At 34.5% G+C, this 14968-nt stretch overlaps 1 long non-coding RNA gene across 1 annotated transcript; it reads left to right on the forward strand.

Moving 5' to 3' along the window:
• The first annotated feature begins 12694 nt into the window (after positions 1–12694).
• On the forward strand, positions 12695–13536 carry LOC140840466 (uncharacterized). Its single transcript, XR_012119999.1, has 2 exons — positions 12695–13023; positions 13108–13536. It is a non-coding gene; the product is annotated as an uncharacterized lncRNA (long non-coding RNA).
• Positions 13537–14968: the final 1432 nt, after the last annotated feature.

Here is a 14968-nt window from a genome sequence, read left to right on the forward strand (position 1 = left end):
CAAATAACTCAAGAAACATAAAGAACGTTTTTCAAAACGTCACAGTTTGAGCAGTCACACGAGAATGATCATAACTTACTCGTTTCTTGTCCAAAAATTACAAATTTACTGTCAAATCGAAGGTATCGAAGATTACTACATTTTATATGTTGAAAGTGTCTCCAGAAAGTCAACCGAATATTCACAATAATCGAAATGACTCGATTTTGAGATCTAAAATTTTGATCCAAAATCGTTTCAAACTTTTTGCACAACATACACATATTTTGCATACATTACGCATCAAAATACTTAATACGACAAGATCGATGCAAAACTAAAAGAATATACATGTCTTTGCGTCTAAACGCTCGAAGATGACGAATACCGACGTGGTGGATCACGAGGGGATGATCGGGAGACGATTGCTGCATGTTTTCTTGCTCGAAAATGAGTGAAAATCTTCAAAAGTTTGAAAGGAAGGGATGACTGCTGAAATAACCTAAAAACCTTAGGTTTTCTCCTCCAAAAAGAGTGAATGCAAGGTGTGTGAAATGTGTGTGTGCTGATGGTGTAACCGATGGAGTGTGTGTGTCCTTGATTAAACCCTAAACCTAATTCCCTACATGTTGGCCGCCCCTCCACCATTCAGCAGCAACACTTTTTCAAAAAATAGAGCAGACGTTTCGGTTTTCTCTCTAGGTTTTCAAGAAAGCTCCTTCCCCGTCCCTCCGGTGCAAGTTCTACTCGTATATCTCTAGGTTTTCGAGTGTAATAACGCAAAGGCACGCCTAAAATCTTGTTTTTATCATTATTCACATCGTAATATGCTGGTTTGTGTGTTTATGCATGAGAAATATTTTGATTTATTATGTGGTGTCGTTTTTGTATATTTTTGACATGAAATATACCTACTCTTTAACGCACCTCACGTTTTTCATGACTTTTGTGTAAGGGGCTGCTACGGCTAAGGGTTTAAGGGTTGTATATGTTGGGATTCATGGTGTCAAGGGGATGGAGTCACAAGGTAGTCACTATTTGGTGAGGGCCGATCGCATTCTCTTGGTAGTTGGTCTCGGTTAGGCTAGATCGGAAGATAGGAGGGAGCAGGCGGTGAAAATGTTGTTCAAGAATTCGGCCATAGGGAGGGGAAAGGACCAAACTTCGTCTATAAATACCACATCCTATGCTACAAAACTCAGACCAAAAGCTCCCACAAAAGCACTCAAAATTCGGCCAAGGCTAGGAAAGAAAAAGAGGAAGCTTTGTGCAGTTCATGTGCTATGCAATTACGTCGAGGTGCTACTGGATTAATAGCATAATTTTCTCAAGTAATATGTTAAAGTGGTGTCCAATTTTTCAGGAGAAACTTCATTCAAGAATCAAGCAAATTTTTGGACCACGTATTCGAATTTCGGTAAGTGGATTTTTGTTACGTATTTGTTTGTAATTTTAAACTTGAATATGAATATATTTATCATGACATGCATGTGTGTGTGTCCACTCCTTTTGAAAAATACAGTCTTTCCTTTTAAAATTCTGATCGATGATATGTTGTTTCTGGTTTTCGATATTCTTTGATTCCGCTGTATTCGTTCAAAATTCTGATAAGTTCTGTTCGATAAATCTGTATTATATGATACACTATTACAAATCGATTTGAAATGGGACGATAATTGTAATTCTGTCTGGCCCCTATCAGTGGGTATAAACCTGTGTTCTGTCTGGCCCCCATCAGTGGGTATAAAACTATGTTCTGGCCTCACCCCTTAGAGGACTAACATATTTTGGACAATTTGACCATAGAAATGAGATGAGTAACAATGTTGTGTTTGTTCTGATTTGCTTTTGAATTGCTCTGAATCGTTTGATAATATTTATCATATTTAATTCGGTTCTGTTATGATAAGTCAAAAGTAATAAGTTTTGAAAGTTTGTTAAAGAAATGCTTTAAAGAGTAAGTTCTACATGTATCTTTGGAAATTGACCGACCTCCCACTTGCTGAGTGTTTCCCAAAACACTCACCCCTTACAACTTTTAGATAAGAATGAAGAACAACTGAATGAGGAGGAACAAGAAGCTTTCTGGGGATGGTTATCGAATGTCAAGATAAAAAATCAAGATTTTTACCTTTCTTTTGTTTAGTTTCCGCAAACTCTGATGTAATTTTTATTCTGTTGTCATTGTAAAGACAATATTTTTTTATATGAAAAAGACTGGTTTTGGTCATTTGCTACTAGGCTTAATTGTTTTCAAGTAATTATTAAACAATGTCGGATGTCACCGATGCCTCGGTCTTGGGGTGTGACAAACTATATTTGAAATTTTAAAGAAAGAATTCAAAACGTAAAATCGTAAATCATTTTATCAAACCTAAACTTAGCAATATTTCAAAAATAAAAACTAACTCTAACAGCCTCTCAAAACCATTAAAAAAGCATCTTAAAATTCGTAAAAATCTTTGCCATAAACTTTAGATCATAAGTGCGAAAAACTAACGATGGTCATCGGGTTATGTGCTCCTTCAGTCCAGTAAGATTAACTATCAAATCCCTCAACTTCAACATCATGCTCACCTGCATCGATCAAACCTAGTGACTATATTGACTGAGCAAACCATAACCATAATAATGAATAATACATATACAATCACATACAACAGTGAAAATACTTTTACTTAAAATAACATTTCATGAACACGCATAAACATAAACATCTTCCCTTTCATCATAAATATTTTACTTTTCATCATATACGTATACGTTTTCCTTTTTTCGTTAAATTCAGATCGTGAATTGTGACTTTCGTATCAGTTGAAGGTCGATGGATCCATCTACGTATTACCACAGTACTGGGCGGCGGAGACATCGGCGACACTCTCACTCATCAACTGAGCCTTGGCCTTACATATCGTTGTATCATCATAATCATCGTATCATTGTATTAGTCACAATTACTTCACTTCCTTCAACATTTCATATTTTCATCACTTTATAAATATTAAAGTATGCATAATTCATTTTTCTTTTAAGCCAAGCATGCAACATATATTTTAGCATTACGTTTCATCATAAAATTTCATAAACATTTAAAATAATTGTATTAACATATTTTACAGCATTCAGGGCACTGCCAAGATTTTTACTATTTTTTAGGTGTAAAATGACTGTTTTATTCTAGACATAAAATTTCTCGATTTTGATTTTTTCTTACTTTCCTTGATAGTAGACCATCCCAAATAATTATTTAAGCTTAAATTAAATTTCGTATGTTTTCATTTGGCTTTTCATTTTTTTCTATTTATTTCATTAATATTAATTCGTAGAGCGTTTTAATTCCGAATTAATTCAAACTTGATTATTAAATTCCCAACATAGACTTTTTATTACCTAATTTACCCTTGTGACCCATGGACCACCCCCGTGGACCCACGGTTCAAGCCTTAGCCATTTAAACCCATTAATTCGAACGCTATCATGACACATCGAGCCATGTTACGCTACCTTCAAGCCAAGCCCGAGCCACCTCAAGCCAAACTCTTCCTAGACCCCCTATGGACCCTACTAACCATCCATGACCCCTTGAACCAGCTCCTAACCCGTTGCAACCTCCTGCAAATACACAAGAGCATGTGTGAGCCCTTCATGTATGCGCCTAGGACTCCTATTGCACTAGGACTCCTACCCTCGAGCCACCACCGAGCCCAGCCCCTTGTGAACCATCACCAGACCTAAACTAGCCCAGCCCTGACCACCCTGGCCAAGCCATGAGTCTCACGCACAGCAATTATTCATGTCGACTTGGGAAGAGTCCCATCGTGCATGTGCTCTTTCCCTACTATCTTGCTTGAGTTCTAGGGTGGCTAGGACTCTTCCTCACCCCGTGTCACATCCAGCCCAAGCCCTGGTTCGAGCCGCACGTCGCCCAGCCTCCTAACCAAACCTTATAACCCTACATGCAATAATTTGATCAAGCTTCCTCCTAGGCATGTGCAGGCCTTAACCGTGCATCATATGGCCATTAAAATCGTGTAAAAAAAATGTCCCTCCTTGATCCCCTAACATGGCAGCCCCTTCATGCGATAATATATCAATTTTTGGAATATGAAAACATAATTTATTCACACGAAAGTTCATAAAAATAAATATAAATTCATGGTAAACATATTTTCATGCAAAAAAAATCCAATACACAATAGGGTGTGATAGATGAGAAAAGAAGGTTTATGGCGTGCCTTTGCATATATTATGCACGACAAATATGTTGAGAAGCGAAGAGCGGCAATAGAACCTTGGCTGAATTTCCTTTTCAAAATCGTGGCTTTCCCTTGACAAAAACTCGTGTGTGCATGTGTTTGAGGGAGAGGGGAGAGTCCTTGTTGTTGAGGGGAAAGGGCGTGTGTTATGAAAAAGAATGAGGAGGGTTTAGTCCTTTTAATATTAATTTCTAGTGTAAGCTTAAGCTCATTAGCATGGTAAAATTGGGCCAATAAGTCATTATTGCATATTTAAAATATTTCGTTTAGGAAAGTTTGTCAAAAATTAGCCGAGTTCTCGAAAAATTCATATTTTTGCGAAAATCGAGAACCATTAAAAATTACGACTCGGCGTATAAAATCATCTAAAAACACCTTATTTTCAAAAATATCAAATAGCATCAACCTTATTTTAAATAATTAAAACAATTATTTGATAAAATATTTTTCTTTTTTCAGCCATCGGTCTCCGTTCTTCGATCGCATCTCGAATAAACTTTAAAAATACAGTTTACATGCATTCGTGTAGAAAATACATTTTATACATGAAACTATGCATATCATATTCAATTAAATATTTAAATTCATTTAATTATCTATTTTCCATTTTCTCCTAGATTTGCATGCAGTTGGATTACGTCATCTTAATTTTGGACCTTATAAGTTCGCTTTGGTGAAGTGAAATCCAGAGAATTTCAGGGGATGTTTGAGGGTCTTAAGTGTTCTGATCTAGGTTTTTTAAGGGCTAATAGGGTACAATTAAGGCATGGTTTAAGTTTGGAAAGTTTCGGCTGACTTTCGGATCGTTTCGGATTAAAACCGGGACCCCGATCCAAGTTTTAAAACGAATTATAGAATTTCTAACATGGACTCGAGTTTACGTCCAAGGAACGATTATAATTTTGTTTTGAGGTGTTTTAAGGAGTTTGGTTGGCTTCGGGTCAAAAAATTTGTGGGCCAAGGGTAAAATGATCAATTAGGGTTTCTAGTCCGGGCCGAGTTAGCAGTCCTGACAGCGCCTTGATCACAATTTAACATGTTTTAAATGTATATGTTATGTTGATCATGACTTTTTATGTATATATGAAAAATACGTTTCATGCTTGATTTTAAGAAAATTTACGTATATGCATGATTTTTATAAGTGATGATTATGTTGATATATTTTGAAGGATGGAGTTGGTTGTGACTAATATAAACACGAATATGAATAAGAAACATGTAAGGCCAATGCTCAGTGGATGGGAAAATTTGTCGCTGATGTCCCCGTCGCAAGGTACCACGATTATACGTAGATGGATCCATCGAATAAAGCTGATACGAAAGTCATAACTAATGATATGAATTCAAATAAAGAAAATGAACACGTATATGATGATATGATGAGACATGTTTTGACACGTTATGTTTTTATATGATATGCTTACGTTCATGCTTTTAAGATCAAGAAATGTATGTTAATTACAGTACTTTTCATCGTACATTTCATTGTTGCATGTTATGTATATGTACTTGTTATAACGATTCAGGTGTATTGAATTTTTAGACTCATTAGGTGTGAATGATGCAGATGAGCGTATTGATGAGGAGATTGGAGGCGTCAAAGACTGAGTAAGGAGTTGGATGTGCGCACGCTAACCCAAGGACCATACTTTTTCCGCACATTATGTCCATGAGTTAGGAGCGTTCATGGATATTTTCCTGTACACTCGTTTTTACATGTTGATGGTTGTCAGGATTTTTGCAGGTTTCATTTGTAATTATTTTAAACGACAGTTTAGGGTTTGACAATTTGTCTCATTTTTAAATGTAGTGTTTTTATTGTTAGTTGAGTTCGTTTATTTTAAAAAGTGTAAGTTTCAGATGTTATTGCATGATTGTATAAAAATTGAAATTTTAGAAAATTAGCTTACAAAAAAAAATCTAGTAGTATTTTAAGTAGTAGACGTTTCAATTTTCGTCAACTTGGAAGATGAAAAAAAAAGATATTTGGTCTTGAAATACCATATATAAGAATTTAAATATTGCCATATCTTACAAATTACACTAGTGATGTATAGGATGACACATGACTGATTTTCTTTGCAATTTCATATAGACTATTATTGATTTACATAAATAGATTATGAATAAATGAAGATAATGTGATTGATCTTTTTACAAAATTATCACCTGCATCAACTTTTGGCAAATCTTTGTACAAGTTCGGAATATGAAAAGTTGATGATTTCACGTGATGCCTTCCGTAGGGAAATCAGTCAAAGTTGTACTCTTTTTCTCTCGTATATTATTTTTCTCACGTGGCTTTTCATGATAAGGTCTTTACTGGAAAATTAACAATTAGCGAGAGATGTCATACTCTTTTTGCTTCACTATGATTTTGTCCCACTGGATTTTTCCTAGCGAGGTTTTAACGAGGTACATATATCGCCGGGAAGATATCCAAAGAATGTATCTATTGATGTGTTTTTTTGCTTTCATTCGGATTTTTCTCAATGAATTTTAGTGAAAAGGTTTTAACGAGACAACATTAAATCTCGATGAAGTTTCTAATCATCCATCTTGCCAAATGGATATTTGACGAATCGATTGTTTGTGCAAATAATCATCTAAGGGGGAGTGTTATAAATATATTCTTGTCGTAGATGATTATCTTATTTATTAGACTTGAAATATTTGTAATCAAGATAAATATGACAATATAATTTTTGTAAAGACTTTTACGTTGATTAGGGTGTTTGTGTTCAATGAAAATTGAATATGAGTATTGACTCATTTCTCCCTTTTCTTTTATGAATTTTCTCAACTCATCTCTCTTTCTTTTGTGGTTTATAACACTTACTATATTTTAAATACATCCGAAAAAATTATTTTTTAAAAAAAAAATAACTGACCAAATTCATTTTTCCAAATGTCATTTTCTCTACTAACAACTTCCGAAACTAGTGAAAGGTACTTTCTTTTTGGAGAGTAGGACTCTTATGACTCAAATAAGAGATCCGTCTCACAAAATATGACTCGTGAGACGTCTCACACAATTTTTTGTCTTCCTTCAAATGCAACCGTACAGAACTAATTATCTTTATCTATCTATACTTTTAAATTTTAAATGATTATATCTATAAATTAATTTGATAAAATCACAATAAAAATTATAAATATATCGTCGTACCCCATTTGGTACAAAACAAAACATCAAACCCAAAAATATGTCCACCCAAATATCTCTCAACTTGACGCACAATTTTTGTTTGTTTAAGGAAATTATAAATTTTATATAACTAATCAACCAGGCATGTAATCTTTTCCAACACTAAAAAAAGAGGACATGACTCTCAAAGAACCTTTCGAGATAATCTAAAAAAAGTAAAAAATTATGTGAGACGGTTTCACAGGTCATATTTTGTGAGGCTGGTCTCTTATTTGGGTCATCCATGAAAAATATTCATTTTTATGCTAATAATATTACTTTTTATTGTGAATATCAGTAGAGTTGATGTAATACCCGAGAATTTAATCCTGGTAATTTGTAATTATTGATTTATAATTGATATGATTATGAAAGGATTAATCGGGACACGAAATAAGATTATATATGAAGGGTGCAAATTTTTGGACAGAACTAGTGGCGCCCGAGCGGTAAGAAATGACCGCCCGAACGCCAAAGTTCAATAGAAACACGTCTTGGATAGAAGATGTGGCGCCCGGACGGTAGTTTGTGACCGCCCGAGCGCCGAGGTGCAACAAGGAAATGTTCGGGCAGTATATGCCGCGCCCGGGCGGTAACATGCAACCGCCCGAGCGCCGCCCGAAAGAATTGAAAAGTAGCCACGTATACGTTGCATGCATTGGAGATATATATATATATATATATATATATATATATATATATATATATACACGATTATCTTTACAATTAATCATAAACAAAAGGTAAGAATCGTAGAGAAAGGTTTCTGTGAAAGAGCTAAAAATCCTTACGCCTTTATATTTCAATCCGTCCGTCCGAATTGTAATCTGACTTCAGTACTGCAATCCTATCAACGTAGGCTACAACTTGACGTAAGTTTTGCTACGTTTTGAAATTATGATATTGTCAGAATTGAATGGAGTTCATATATGATGTTCTTGATATGTTGGACATCGTAGAATCGAAGTCAGATTGAGAAATAGACTGATTATGGAATTATTATGAATTTTCAGAGTTTAATCGGTTGATATCGGACAGATTTGAATTACGATTGGATTACGGATTGTATTGGATATTGGTTGTGGATTGTAACTGTTATCTGGTGATGTGGTATTGACGGGAATATTGAAATTGTACCGTTATGCCGTTGATTTTGAATTAAATCCAGATTGATCAGATTGTTATTGATTTGAAAGGTATATTGACATGAGATTATTGATATTGTCATTGCCAGACAGACCGTGAACTCAGGACTTAGACTGAACCAGGAACCGACGAAAGAAAGGTATAAGTCAATGTGATATTGGGAGATCGACTTGAGTCGGTTTAGACTTGAGTTTCCCTAAATCACATATTTTATTTTATTGTATTGATATTTGCATTGATTGGACTGATGTACTTGTTTTCTTGAATTATAGATAGCAGGTATCAGACGAGTAATCTTGTGACAGAAATGCCTGATAGTGGCGGGATCGCCACGGGCACATTGCACGATGTCACAAGATAGTATAGAAATCTTGTAGACGGAAGTGCCTGATAGTGGCAGGATCGCCACGGGCACATTGCACGATGTCTCAAGATAGGATATTAGCGATAGAGCTATAGTCCATGACGGTTAGGTCAGGACACCGGATGTTTGGTTATATCGAGTAAATAGAATTGGAATTTCTTCTATTACGGAATTCGATATAGGAACACCATATTTGGTTATATCGAGTAAATAGAATCATTGTTCCTTCTATTACGGAATTCGGTATAGGAACGCCACATCTGGAAACCGGGATCCCTAGATTAGGATTGAGGCTAGTCTGAATTGTAGAGTTACGAGCATTGTCGACAGTCTATGATTGATTATGCTTCAGATTTTGATACATATTGCTGTTACCTGTTACATGCTTTATATTCGTTTATATGATTGCATGTTTCGTTGATTTATACTGGGATTATATTCTCACCGGAGTTATCCGGCTGTTGTCTTGTTTGTATGTGTACATGACAACAGGTGGGACATGATCAGGGTCCAGGAGATGAGGAGAGATCGTGATAGAGTGGAGACTTCGGACTTTGATGTATATAGGGTTGTGACACTTGATATGTAGATGTTGAACCTTAGTTTTACTGATTTGTAGACGGTACAGGATTTGTACTTTATTTTATACTGAGTTGTATATTAGTTTGATTTCACTACGTTCCGCATGTTAAAAAGAAAAAAATTTTAGACCCTGTTTTCTAATCGATTAATTAGTCCCGATGATGATTAAGAACTTGATTAGCATCCGGGTCCCCACAGTTGACCCGTCTCACAGATAAAGATTCGCGAGATCGTCTCACAAGAGACATACTCATGTTTAATAGCTTTGAAACCTAAATCCAATTAGTTCAAAATATAAAATGGCTTTGTTTCTTTTTTTGCCGTGCATTCATATTGTGCTTGGATTAATTAATTTCAAATTTATAGAATTTAAAGGTAATTTATTTTTTAGAGAAGTAAAATCATAAAATTCAAATTAATTATTACATGTTTATGTAGTATTTCATGTTAATTACAACAGATTTCAAGTTCACTCAATAATAATATCATTTCAAAGACATTCTTTTTTTTTTACTAATAATATGTAAACAAGTAACATATATTTAAAGTTTGATATATTATTTTATTGTAAACAATAAAAATATAATAGAAATCCATTGATTTCAAATGTTTCTCCCGAAACACAAGTCTTCCTTTTGTATCTGGTAAATTTTTATAACTTTTATCTGCTTTGATCGATTTTTTTTTTTTTTTGGTGTTTTTAAATCTTTTGACAAAGTTTATTTTGTTTTTAATATATTTTTTCGCTCATTCAGTTTTTTATTTGTAAATCATTATTCCTAATCTCAAAAGTAATAAAACATGCCGTCATTCGTATTATGAAAAAATAAAAATTTATAGTAAAAAGTAAAAATCTCAAACTCTAAAAATTATCAAACTACACACTTTATCATATTTTTTCTCTCAACTCTGTTGTGAATTTCTTCACAAATGGTGAGGCTATTTATAGAATTTCTTTACAAATAATCCAAAAATAAATTCATCATTACTTACATCATCACACACTAATTTTCAATATTTACAACTTTTATTTTCAACATTCAAATATTCAATACACATGTTTTAAATATTAATTTTCGACAATCCGATCTGTGATGCAATTTTAATAATTTTGATGAGAGGATTGGGTTGGGTTTCTTATTCAGCATCGAAATACGTCCCACTTGTTTGGGCCTTGTGGATCTACAAGTCCACTGATTGAAAAACCCATAGCTTTACATTTTCAAATCATTTTACATATAATGTTTTTTTTTTCCTAAAATCCAATTCCTTTTATTAAATTACAAGATTTGGTAATTAACACAGGCAAAAACTTGTGTGAGACAGTCTCACGGGTCGTATTTGTGAGACGGATCTCTTATTTGGGTCATGCATGAAAAAGTATTACTTTTTATGCTAAGTGTATTACTTTTCATTGTGAATATCCGTCGGGTTGACCCGTCTCAAAGATTAAAATCCGTGAGACGGTCTTACATGATACTCACTCTTAACACCAACTACGAACAACATGCATGATTGTGTGAGACTGAGATTAGAGCCATCAATTAGACTTGAACATGACAGATTGGCCCAACCCGACAATCAAATTAAGTGGAATTCCATGGGCCAGCCTGTGTAGGTCACGGTCCTAGACAGGTCAATCCGTGGTGGGGCAGGATTGGGATTTTAAAAAAAATTAAAAATATTTTTGTAATTAAAGCTGTAAATTTTTTTATAATAATTTTAACCAACATATAGAATTGTGAAACTAATAATTTTCAATAATTTTTTAAATTTATAAAATTATTAAATTAATTATCTATATTTTTACTTTTTTTGGTGGTCTAATCCAATTTAAATTGACAAAAATTTATATGAGACGATATCACGAGTCGTATTTTATGAGATAAATTTCATTTGAGTCATCCAAGAAAAAATATTACTTTTTATGATAAGAGTTTTTTATTATGAATATCGGTAGGATTGATCCGTTTCACAGATAAATATTCGTGAGATCTTCTCAAACTGCCAAATAACAGGTAGAACGTACCTGTTTGACAGCTCAAGGAATGCGTAGCGCTTATGCGTGCTCAGAGGCCACCCAGACGCCCCAGCTTTACAAACGCAAGGCTAACAATTCACGTTTCTTGATTATTTTTTAGGGTTGGTGTCTATATTTTATTTTATTTAAAACAGCAACTTTGTTCGCCACTAAAGTCTCTATTTTGTACAATAAGTCAATAACCACATCGAACCAAACATGCCAAATAATTCGATTTCGATCTTTAAAATTGCCGCAGCAATCAATTACACATAAATTAATCTCATCGAGAAATCGCATATATTTTCTATATGTAAATGGAGAATCATTTAGTGATATTTTGAAACACATGGACAAAGTTCTCTCAATTTTATCACATATTAATATAATCTCGATATTATCGATCTAAAAATTATTTAAATTTGAATCCCAATAGCTAGTAGTTATTTTGTGATAGAGTTTCATCCGTGAGCCGGATCAATTATGCTCATGTTTACAATAATAGGTAATACTTTGATATAAAAATCAATATTTTTTCATGACGAACACAAATAGAATATCAGTCTCCTAAAGTTTTTTGTATAAAATAAATCAGATACGTGATATATATTGATACTCACTGAAAATTTAGGGTTCGGTTCCACCAGGTGATAGCAGTCCGAATGCATACCTCAAATTTACTCTAGATCTGAGATCGCGAAGGAGACTGTTAGAAAGAGCCGGAAGGCCCTTTCGACGCTCAAGTCAGAGACTGAGAATATAATAAGAGAACAGCTAAAGATGCTCCTGAAAGTCAATATAGTGAATGATTGAATTGAACACTAAAACTTGATATTTATATGAAAATAACTGGACTCGTAATGAGCCACCGACTTTGGATAGGAATGCACCGAGAACCTGAAATCCGGTTTGAATCAGGAACTTTCCATAGGGTATCGTATATGATTTAGAGAGCAGGTTAACGGTAAGTTCGATCCTGGGTGTGGGGGCAGTGTCCACACCCAGGATCAATGGCTGAGATTCAATCTCATGGGGAAATTTTTTTAAAAAAAAAATAAAAATTGAGCCAGAAAAAATTCTGACCCTTGAATGTACCTCTGCAGGCAGTGCCTGCAGGGGTAGGAAGGAATAAACCCATGTTAACTGTGTAGAGATTATTGAAATTACACATGAATTGTAATTTGCCAATTGTACAGCTTCGTGGACACCTGCTCAAGCCCGAGACCACTATTTTGACCCGGCCCGTTTTCGTTTTTGTTTTAGTTTTGTTTGAATTTGCCTCTCCTATAAATAAGGCCGCCTCCTCCCTCGAAACTCCACATCGAAGAGATTCATTCATTCCCCGTCCACCGCCGCCGCCGCAGTCCGCAGAAACCTTTCTCCCCATTCGATAAAAATTGCAATAACTCTCAATGGCTCGCTCTTTCGCCGCCGCTAAGCAGGTCTCTGATTTTGCCACCAGCAAAATCTCACCTGCTGTAACCTGGTAAATTAATCGCTTTTTTTTTTTTTTTCTGTACTATTGATTTCGAGTTCGAAATTGTTGAATGGGTCTGTGTGAATCCCGCAGGAGAGGGTACGCCTCGGTGTCTCAGAGTGGCGTCTCCAACATCGGAGCTAGTCCGAACGTGATGTTGAAGAAAGGATCCGAAGAGCCGAGTAAGATCTCATGGGTGCCCGACCCGGCCACTGGGAATTACCGACCCGAGAACCAGGCCAAGGAGAAGGACGCGGCGGAGTTGCGCGCGATTCTTATCAAGGAGAAATCCAGACGACGCTGAATTAGAGATTGTTGATGGAATCTGTGGAGAGAGACATGCGAGCTCTGCTGCTCTTCTGGTGGTGGAGGGAGGGAGGGATGTAAACTGCAATTACTGATCCTTGTTTTGCAAATACGAAAAGGGAATAAAAGCAAAATGTTATGCCTTAAGTCATTTATCATATGATATTAAAATATTATTGTTATCTATGTTTATTATTAGATTATTTTATTTTTCTTTTTTTATATTTACAAGTGTACAACTTGTAAATTCGACCGAACTATTAGTTTCATATAAGTTATAATAAATAAATTTGGTAAATATAAAGTTGCAAATAGAACGCAAAATGACCAAAAGTGTCGATTCAATCATTATTTGTACATGTGCTAGTGTCACCCCACTTCGGCGTAAGGGGATTTAACAAATATATCATTTTCCAAAAAATAAAAGAAACACGTCTTTGTCAAAAAGAAGAAAAAGAAACATGTCATTTTATTTTATTTTATTTATTTTAGAAAATAACCATCAAGAAAAGGAAGGATTATTTGACAAATTAAAATATGGAGGGATTAAATCAAGATAACAAGAAGAGGCACTACAAAAAAACATAAATTTGAAACGCCTCCTAGCATCAAAGTTCTAAATTTACTATGTATATGAATAGATGGGTTTGAAGCAACTAGTTTCAAATCTATAATAATAAATTCATTGATTTGCTTGTACTAATCCTCTTAATAATGGTTTTCAAATCTCGAATTATTATGTTTTGAGTTATTGTCCCAACATGAAATCATTTCAAATACTTGTTCAAATCCAAATCTTTTCATCCAAACTGAAGCTACAAGCTACGAGATTTTGGATTTGGAGCCTAATGTATCAATTTTCTCCTCAGATCACAAAATAAACAAATAACATCGAACCAAATCTAGTATATTATGTTTCTTGGCTTGATTCCGAATCTCCGTACGATTTCAAGTAGGTGTTCAATATTTTAATTTGATAACAAAAAATAAACTTTAGGGTTCCATAATTCAAAAGAAGTTGAACTAATAAATGAAATATGTAGTAGTAGTAGTTAATTTTGGTGGTTCTTAAAGAGGCAGGCAGGCAGGCAGTAGGCACCGACAAGTAACAAATAGTTGTGGGCAACAAAATCATACGCGGTGCAATTGCAAAGCAAGTATTAGGAGTGGAAATTTTTGTGATATTTTTCTAATAGACAAAAATTTGTGTGAGATGGTCTTATGGGTCGTATTTGTGAGAAGAGTCTCTTATTTGGGTCACCCATGAAAATGTGTTACTTTTTATGCTTAGAGTATTACTTTTTATTGTGAATATGTATGGGTAGGGTTGACCCGTCTCACAGATTATTAGATGTGAGACGGTCTCACATCTAACCAACTCTTTCTAATAATAGCATTTTGTGGGTCCAGGTTGCCGTTGGCATATCAACGATTGGTCTCTTGTGGAAATTTTCCTATTTTGCGCCATCTGTCCTTCAACTTTCTTCCTTTAATTGTGCACATGGTATTCATTTTGATTTTGATTTTTTTTTTGTTAATTAATTTTTATATAAAGAATGTATGATTTTTTGTGTCAATTAATTTTTATATAAAGAATTTACGGATTATATTGAAATTTAAACTTTAAAGATGATTCCTTGTAAGTTTT

Source organism: Primulina eburnea, chromosome 9 (assembly GCF_022965805.1).
Source record: "Primulina eburnea isolate SZY01 chromosome 9, ASM2296580v1, whole genome shotgun sequence".
Taxonomy (NCBI): domain Eukaryota; kingdom Viridiplantae; phylum Streptophyta; class Magnoliopsida; order Lamiales; family Gesneriaceae; genus Primulina; species Primulina eburnea.